The sequence below is a fragment of the Lontra canadensis genome, unplaced genomic scaffold (assembly GCF_010015895.1).
Source record: "Lontra canadensis isolate GAN:19392208 unplaced genomic scaffold, GSC_riverotter_1.0 scaffold1697, whole genome shotgun sequence".
Lineage (NCBI taxonomy): Eukaryota > Metazoa > Chordata > Mammalia > Carnivora > Mustelidae > Lontra > Lontra canadensis.
This window is the reverse complement of record NW_022632681.1, coordinates 1,537-9,470: the sequence shown is the minus strand read 5'-3', so window position 1 is coordinate 9,470 and position 7,934 is coordinate 1,537. Positions and strand designations below refer to the sequence as shown.

General features: G+C 47.2%; 1 pseudogene; it reads right to left on the bottom strand.

The window, feature by feature from the left end:
- Positions 1-1,003: 1,003 nt before the first annotated feature.
- On the bottom strand, positions 1,004-2,747 carry LOC116863581 (annotated as a pseudogene).
- Positions 2,748-7,934: the final 5,187 nt, after the last annotated feature.

The following is a 7,934-nucleotide window of genomic DNA, read 5'->3' as shown; positions in this document are numbered from 1 at the left end:
CACTCTGTCTTCTCAGCCCTATCTCCTTCCTGACAGACTCCCTCAGGTCTGCATTCATTCCACTCCCTGCCTTAAATAAAATCAGCTGCCATCAACCTTGTCCTGCTCACAGGGATAGGAACTAATATACCTACGAAGAACAGGGGATCCCTAAGGACAGAGGGTCATTTTTTATCACCCTCCAATCTGAGGTCATGAGATGGGCAGGAGCAGGTATCCAGGGAAGTTCTTCTGTGATCTCTTTTTTCCTATTAATGTCCTCAGTTCTAAAAGAGCATGTGGGCTTTCTGATTCCCATGTTTTTTCATACACCCTGGCACCCAGATGACTTTTCATCATTCCTTGGGTATTCCCGTTTGTTGGAGCAGGACAAGGTTAGCTTTGACTCCTTGGGCTTCTTGGTGTCCTCTAGCCTGTAACCAGGGGGAGGCTTGGGAGGTGCTGAGCTTCCTGGTAATAAATTCTCATGAGTAGCTGCTTTCTCAGTACTGAGGGAGAAAGTAGAGGGTAGGTCAGCCCAAAGGACAGTCTTATTGATGCCACCAGCTGTTGTCCAGAAGCAAGAGCCACAGTCTAACGAATCTACTCTACTCCTTCCCAAAATGAATAGGAATGGAACTCCTGAAATACCCATTTCCCTTTTTTGCCCCCACCCCTGTCCATCAACACATTTCTCAGGATACATTAGAGAAGAAAGCATTGCAATATTAACTAGTGGGTGCAGATTTGACCCTGACCTAAGAGACAGGTCAGTTGTGATAAAGGCCTTTTTGGGAGAAATTCAGCCCATTTCAGCTTCCCTTTTCTTCATCTGTAAATGAGGTTGGTTAAAAACTCTATTTCACCATATGACCTTCCCCCACTAAAGCTTCTATATTTGATTCTTATTCATTTTTCCTCTATATTCCTAAAAGTAACATCACACACAGAGACATTGAACTTGATGCTTATATATATTCATTGACACAGAACTCCACAACATATATTGTGGAAGAGCACTTATATTTGATCACTTATCTATACATATATCTATCTGGGTACACAATTACAGAGAAGTATCCAGAAGGGCACTCTTCAAAGGGCTGACAATGTTTATAAAAGGATGGAGAGTTTCTAGTAATTTGTATTTTCCTTCATTTTGTGAAGGTTTAACAGAGTTATATTCCTTTCATTAAAAGAATAGTCATCAAGGAAATGGACACACACACAGAATAGACCCTTAGGCAGACAGAGGAGGGAGCAGGGACAAAGTTGAGGCCATCCCCTCCATTTTGGTGGCATCTAAGACCTTTTCTGCCCAAAATAAAACCACTTTGTGTATTAATTAATGCAGACATAAGTCTACTTCTCCCCACCCTGCTGTTTTCCCCACATGAATAGAGTTGACGGTTCACTTAGGGCTCATTCTAATACCTTACTAAAGGCCCAGAGAGGTCATTGTGTTTGCCAGGAACCTCTTTTGACTTCTTCTCTGTATGTGTCAGCTCCAGCAGGGTGATGACGAGATTCTCAATCACCTGGGCCTTGTTGCTCTCACTGTTACAGGTTTCCTTTGAGTGGCCCTTCTCACCACAATATGAACATAAGATTGTGTATTTTCATTTCCTGGCTCTACACACATCCCCAGGACCATTATTCTTATACCCAGAACCCCCACTGGTGCAAGGAGATTGAGCCCGGGAACTGTTGGTGCAATCAATGACCAGTATTGGATCAAGAAGTCTGGCCCTGCCTCTGAGGGGTAGGGCTTCCAGGGATGTAAGTAGAGGGTCCTGAGACTCCACCAGGATCACATCCTCATCTGAGTCATCAAGGGTATCATCTACCTCTATTACATTGCAGTCAGTGCCACTGATTGCTATTGGCTGGGGGCCCTGAAATACTACAGGGCTTGCTGCCCTCTCCAAGATTACCTCAGACCTCTTTGGTCGCTTTGGTTTCATAAAAGTGTCATTCCATTCCTCTTCCTCCCTTATCATCTTGATTAACTCCAAGAAACTAGGAAGATGATCCTGATCATTTGCATATATCCTGAGAATATGTTTCAGCCTAAAGTGCAGGTCCCTAATTCACTCAGCTCCTAAAAGGAGCTGCTGCAGGTGAGTCTGGTTGGCATCTTTCTGAGCTATGATCCCTGCCTGAATATCATTCTGAAGCTGCACTTCCAAACAGATCACATAAAGGAAGGCTTTCTCCCCTTGTGCGTGCAGAGTGTTAAAAAATTTACCATGAGTGGTGACACTGCTTTCAGACTCCCCAAACACCAGTTTCATCGCCCACAAGAAATCAGCCACACTTAGATTGGGGTTGGTGGCCTGGAGCAAACGCATTACCTCCCGGATGGGATCCCTAACTGTTTTTCATTAAGCGTTTGAGCTTTTCCTCCTCAGACATGTTCCAATCAGGCAGGACCCCATTGACTTGGATCAGCCAGTTTTCAAAGGTTTCTTCCCCTTGGGCTGGCACCACTCTCCCGAAGAACAACTTCACATTTCTTTCTGCCATGTGGATCTTTAAAGGACCAAGACTCCTCCCCAGGGACCTCAAAATTGAAGGGGCCCAAGGTGGCAAGGGTGTGTTTTGCCACAGCTGTTACCCACTAGTGCAATGATGCTAGCCATGACGGATGACGGTCGTCTATCTGAATATAACAAGATGCTCAGACTTTTTAGAAAAGCCTAATCTGTAGGAGGAAGCAATGTTCCCGGGCTCTGCCTTCCTTGTCTTTCAATAGGGACTGTAAAGAAAAAGGGGGGAAAAAGGTCAATAAGGCAGTAGATTGCAGGGAAGGGGTCTGCAGTCACTTACTTTAATGAACACCCTGCAGTACCTTTTATATTTGTCCACTGACCTAAAAATAGCCTGCAGGAGACTGCAATTACAACTTTTCTGGAGCTACCAGGGGTCCTCCTGCTAGCAGGGTTCCTTTCAGAGTTACATCCATCCCTTCTGGCCAGTCTTCCAGGAGGGAGGGCAACTGTTGCTTTGAATTCTAGGTGAAATAGTGTGTGTGGAGCTGTTGTTGGGCTCTCAGAATAAGAGTGCAATGGTCTAAATCTCATAGATTTGTGATAATGAGGTAATAAGATACCCTTGTCATTGTGTGTCAACTATACTCATATATAAAAAAAATTAAAGATATCTGTTAAACTCACGTTTCATATCTCAACCACACACCCTTTTCAAAAGTTTCTCCCCTTATTTCTCGGATTATAAAACACAAGCTCCGAAACAAGTGCACCCCTTTAATTCACTTCCAGCGTCTGCAGCAGGTGCCTTCCATGAAAAAGCTCGCCTTCGGGGGTAGGTCGACCTCTGTCCACTGGGGTTGCAGATCCCAGCCCTGATCTCCGTCCAGTGGGGTTTGCAGATACCAGTCCTCAGGGCGTCAAGGCTGTGTCGGTCCCGTAGGATAGGGCAGAGAAGGGAAGGGTCAGAAGCAGCCTCATCCCTCGTCCCACTCCCTTTCCCTACCTGCACCCCCAGCTCCGCTGTAGCTAGACAGGAAAATTCCATCTCCCAACTTCAGACAGAAAATTCCCTCTCCCACCTTCTGAATACAAGTCAAAGTGACCCCTTCCATTACATGTCCCCTGGGAAATTGTTGACTTACCAGCTCTGCAATCAGCTGCACAGAATTCAAGTTCCGATTTGGCTTTGATGGCCTGCCACGGAGAAAGGGAGTAAGAGTTGGACACGCACCCCCACATATTCCTCCCCAGGAAGAGATGGAGAAATGCAAAGGGGATTCAAGGCAGACAGCTTGGGATCATCTCCTCCTTGTCCCTTACGACCCCTCCCTAAATACGTCCCCCCTTTCAATCCAGGCAAATCCTACCCATTTGGCAGCACCCAGGAAAACCCTACCTCCTCCCTCGGCGCAGCGGGGCCATGGGAGTGCTCCTTCCCCGGCCTCGCAGTTCTCGATTCCCCAAGTGGGGAGCCGCCCAGTACCGGTGGAGCTTCCCCTTCCTCTCTGCGCGCCCAGTAATCGCGCCCCGCAACTCTTTACCCCGGCTTTTTAATTTTTTTTTTTTTTTTTTAATCTGTGCTGTGCTGGCGGGCAGCGGATGCTCCGGTGTGGACAGCTGCGGATGCCGCCTTCCAGTCCCCGCAGCCCTGTAGAGGAAAAGGATGACGCCTTCTCCGCAGCTGAGCTAACCGGAGATGCCGGATAGAGCTGCACCGCACAGCCGCCCAGTCAGGGGGTAGCCTAGTCAAGGATGCACGGTTCCCACGGCAGCCGCGGCCGCCCCCGCCCACCGGCTGGGCCCTCCCAGCAGCCGCCGCTTCAGTTTGCCACTGCCCATTGACACAAAAGAGCTTGATGAGCCGGGCGGCGCGGCCAATCAGCGGGGCGCGGGGGCGACCTCCCCCTCAGCCTCGGGCCCCGAGGCCATTGCTAGCAAAAGGGGGGAGCGGGCCGACTGGGGCTGCTGCACACGGGCGCGGGAGCCAGAGCGGTGTCAAGTGCAGCTCAGACGCACCGACCGGGCCGATTTGCATTTTACCCGTGAGTTTGCTGTTTCCTCTTCTCTTTCTTTCTCCCTCACCCCTTCCATCTCGACTCTCCTCCCTCTGCGCTTTGAGACCGGATGCCTTAAACACGAGGTGGGACAGAAATCAAGTGAACAATAAAAGCCCCTCACGTTTGTATAGGGGGAAGGGGAGAAAGCATTTACTGAGCACTTTCTGCAGGCGAATGCGCTTGCCCAGACGTCTCATATATTCTTCTCAGCAGCCCCGCAAAGGAGGTAGCGGTGTGCGGGTTTAACAGAGAGGGCACTTCACCACTCAGGCAATGGGTGAGGAAGGGCAGAGCTAAGAGATCACACCCAAGTCAACACATCCGATTTCAAAGGCCTCCCCTTGTAAACACGCCTTTTTACTCTCAGATTGAGGGTTAGTAGAGAAAAGCCAAAGTGGAGATGGGAGGGGCTATTTGGAACTATATAGAATTAGTGAGCAAGGACTATTAATCTCCATTGTACGGATGAGGAAACAGAGAGGTTAGGCGTCTTGCCCAGCATCACACAGCAAATAAGTTTCAGCATCCGATTTTGCATCCAAGCCTATTATTCTAATGTTAACTATTTGCCCAGCTGAACTGCCTACTGAGTATTTTTACGTTGGTGGTCTCAAACCCACCAGCAGTCTTGGCAGGATGGAAGTGTTGAGTGAGAGTGGTTGGGGGAGGCAGCAGGGAGTAGGGAAAAGAACCTTAGGCAACTTTTGCAGGAACCATTGTACAGAAGAGGAGACTAATGCACTTTTCTTTCTCATTTTACACCATTTTTATACTACAGTAAGCTGCCAGTTTATTAAAAAAAAAAATTCTACAGTTTATGAGCTCGAAGGAAACAAGGCTGAGAGGTGAAATGACTTGCCTGAAAGTACAAGGTGAAGCCAAAATTTGGATCAAATCTCTCTGACACTAGAACCCATGCTATTAACCAGAGTATGGGTACAAGACTGGCTGCCTCAAAATCATTTTGGAAAGCTTGTTAGAAAGGCAGATTCCTGAGCTCTACCTCTGGGGGGATTCAGATTTATTAGGACAAGGGGTGGGGAGTGTGATTTATATTTGTAACCAGTGCTGTAGTTAATTCTGAGGTGTAGAGAAGTTTATGAATCACTGCTGGAAACACCACATCACGCTGAGGGTAATAAGCAAATGGCCTGCTGCCAATATATTTGGCCACACAGCACATCGGTCATGACACGTAACTCCACTGAGCAGAGGTTCCTACCTAGGGTCCTTTCTGAAATTGTTTACAAAGAATTTGGACTCTGCGTATTTTTCTGAGTTCTTAGTTTTGGAGATTTTCAAGGAAGTCTGTCGCCCAGGAGTGGTTTAAGAATCATTCCCCTGTCATCTTTCTTGGTAACATCTTCCTCTGTCAACTTGCACTTCAGGAAGAAGTATGAGAAATGAAACAGTTTGACCTAACCCCCGATCCCCAGCTCCCTACTGCTGATACAGCTATTTCATTTCCTGGCTTGAGGACAGGTTGCTAGGTTGCCCTTCTGTGAGCTCTTGAGGGGACCTCTCCTTTGCTGGATTTGGCATCACTGGCCCCAGAGCAGGAGCAACTCCATGGAAACGGCATGCAGGGCTGTCCTGCAGGGCTGCCAGCTTGAATGGGCTGTGATGCCAGTGGCTGGGAAACCGTCTCTATATTCTATGACTTGTGGTTCTTGGAGAGCAGGTCTTACTTTTCTGATGTAAATTGTGGTTAAAAGGTCCCCTGCAGGGCCTGTTCTGGACTCCTGATGCTTGCAAGCAAATGAACAATCTAACTGCTGTTGGGTTCATTTTCAACCTGCCAAGGTACTTCTCCTGATGCTCTTTTCTGCCTTCTCATTTGACAAACCTGATACCTGGGATTCCTTGAAGTAAACACTTCAAATTTGGAGATGAGGACTTTTATCTGAGGACTGTGGCCTTTCTTTTGTGGATGGGACAGTGTGGGGTAGGTTGTGGAGGCTGGAGGGTGTGGGAGGTAGAGAGAAAGCTCTCCTCACATGGTCGGGGTGATGCCGGCAGTAGCTCTTGGGTTTCCTTCAGAATTTTGCTTCTGCTACCCAATGCCATGACATCTGACCCTGAGTCTCAGCAGATTCTTGTCCTGTGTTTAAATTAGCTTCTCTGCCAACTGAGGTGATCTGCAGTTGGTGGGGATGAGATCAAATAGGACAAAAAGAATAGATCCTAGAGTTCTGATCACCCCCCCCCCAAAAAAAAGTGAAAGGAAATGGATTGTGTAAAGGTGTCTGGATTGGGCCCTTCAAACAAAGCGAGGATCTCTTTGGGCAAGGCTGAGAGGAGGATTTGCTAAGCTGGCTCCACTTGGATACAGAGCATCCCTTATCTCTGGCTTCATGTGTGGGAGCATGTTCCAATTCATGGCTCTAATGAGACCACATTTTCCAATTTCAACAAAGAAACCTTAAAAGCCTGAATGTTAGGGAGATAAAGCCTTTCAGCTGAAACAATAATAGTTTTCCTTGGCTGCCTGCCTCCCCTGTGCCGGGAACTTTCCATCTGTTATCTCATTTAAGCTTCTCAGCAGCTCTGTTAGACAGACATTGTTACTCCATTTTGAAGGCAGGGAACCTGAGTTTCCTGGAAGTTAAGTTACTTGTATGAGGCCACACAACTTAGAAGTGGAGACAGGGGACTCTAGCCCTCTTAGGGCTGTCAAACTCCAAAGCCCATGAACAAATTTGCTCTGCTGTCTCCCAAACAAGCAATTTAAAATGAACTCTGCAAAAGACCCAACCCAGTATGTTAGACTGATTTCAACCTTTAGAAAAAAGTGTGGTTGCAATCTAATCTTTCTTTCTGGGATCTCTTTTTTAAATGAAACTACTAATATAATTTAAGGAGCAATTTATATACTGAGTACTGTGCTAAGAATTTTATATACTTCATCTTGTGCAAGCTTCATGACAGATAAGGATACTGAGGCTTAGAGAAGTGAAGAGACTTGGCCGAGGTTATATAGCTAGCAGGTGGCACAGGGAAATCCATACCCAGGGCTGTCTGACTCCAGAGCCTGTGTCTTTATGCTTTACCACATTGCAGTGGGGGAAGAAAATATGGCCCTTATTCTAAATCCACTTACCTCTGTCAGCCACAGCTCTATTTCCTTTCCAAGGCCTGCACCCAAAGCTGTATACCACTTATGCTTTTAGGTCTCTTGTGCCTTAGACCTCTTCCTCAGCCTAGAATGGCAGCCCTCACTCCTAATGAAAGCCTGCTCACTGATTAAAGATCAAGTCAGATGCCCCTCCTGGGAGGAATTTCTTGGTTGTTCCCTGTCTTTCTGCTCTGACCTTGATTAGTGTGCCCTTTATTTTGCCTTCCAGTATAGTTTAGCTCATTGATGACTGTCTGTTCCACTAGATCCCCAAGCCCTTGAATGCAGGTA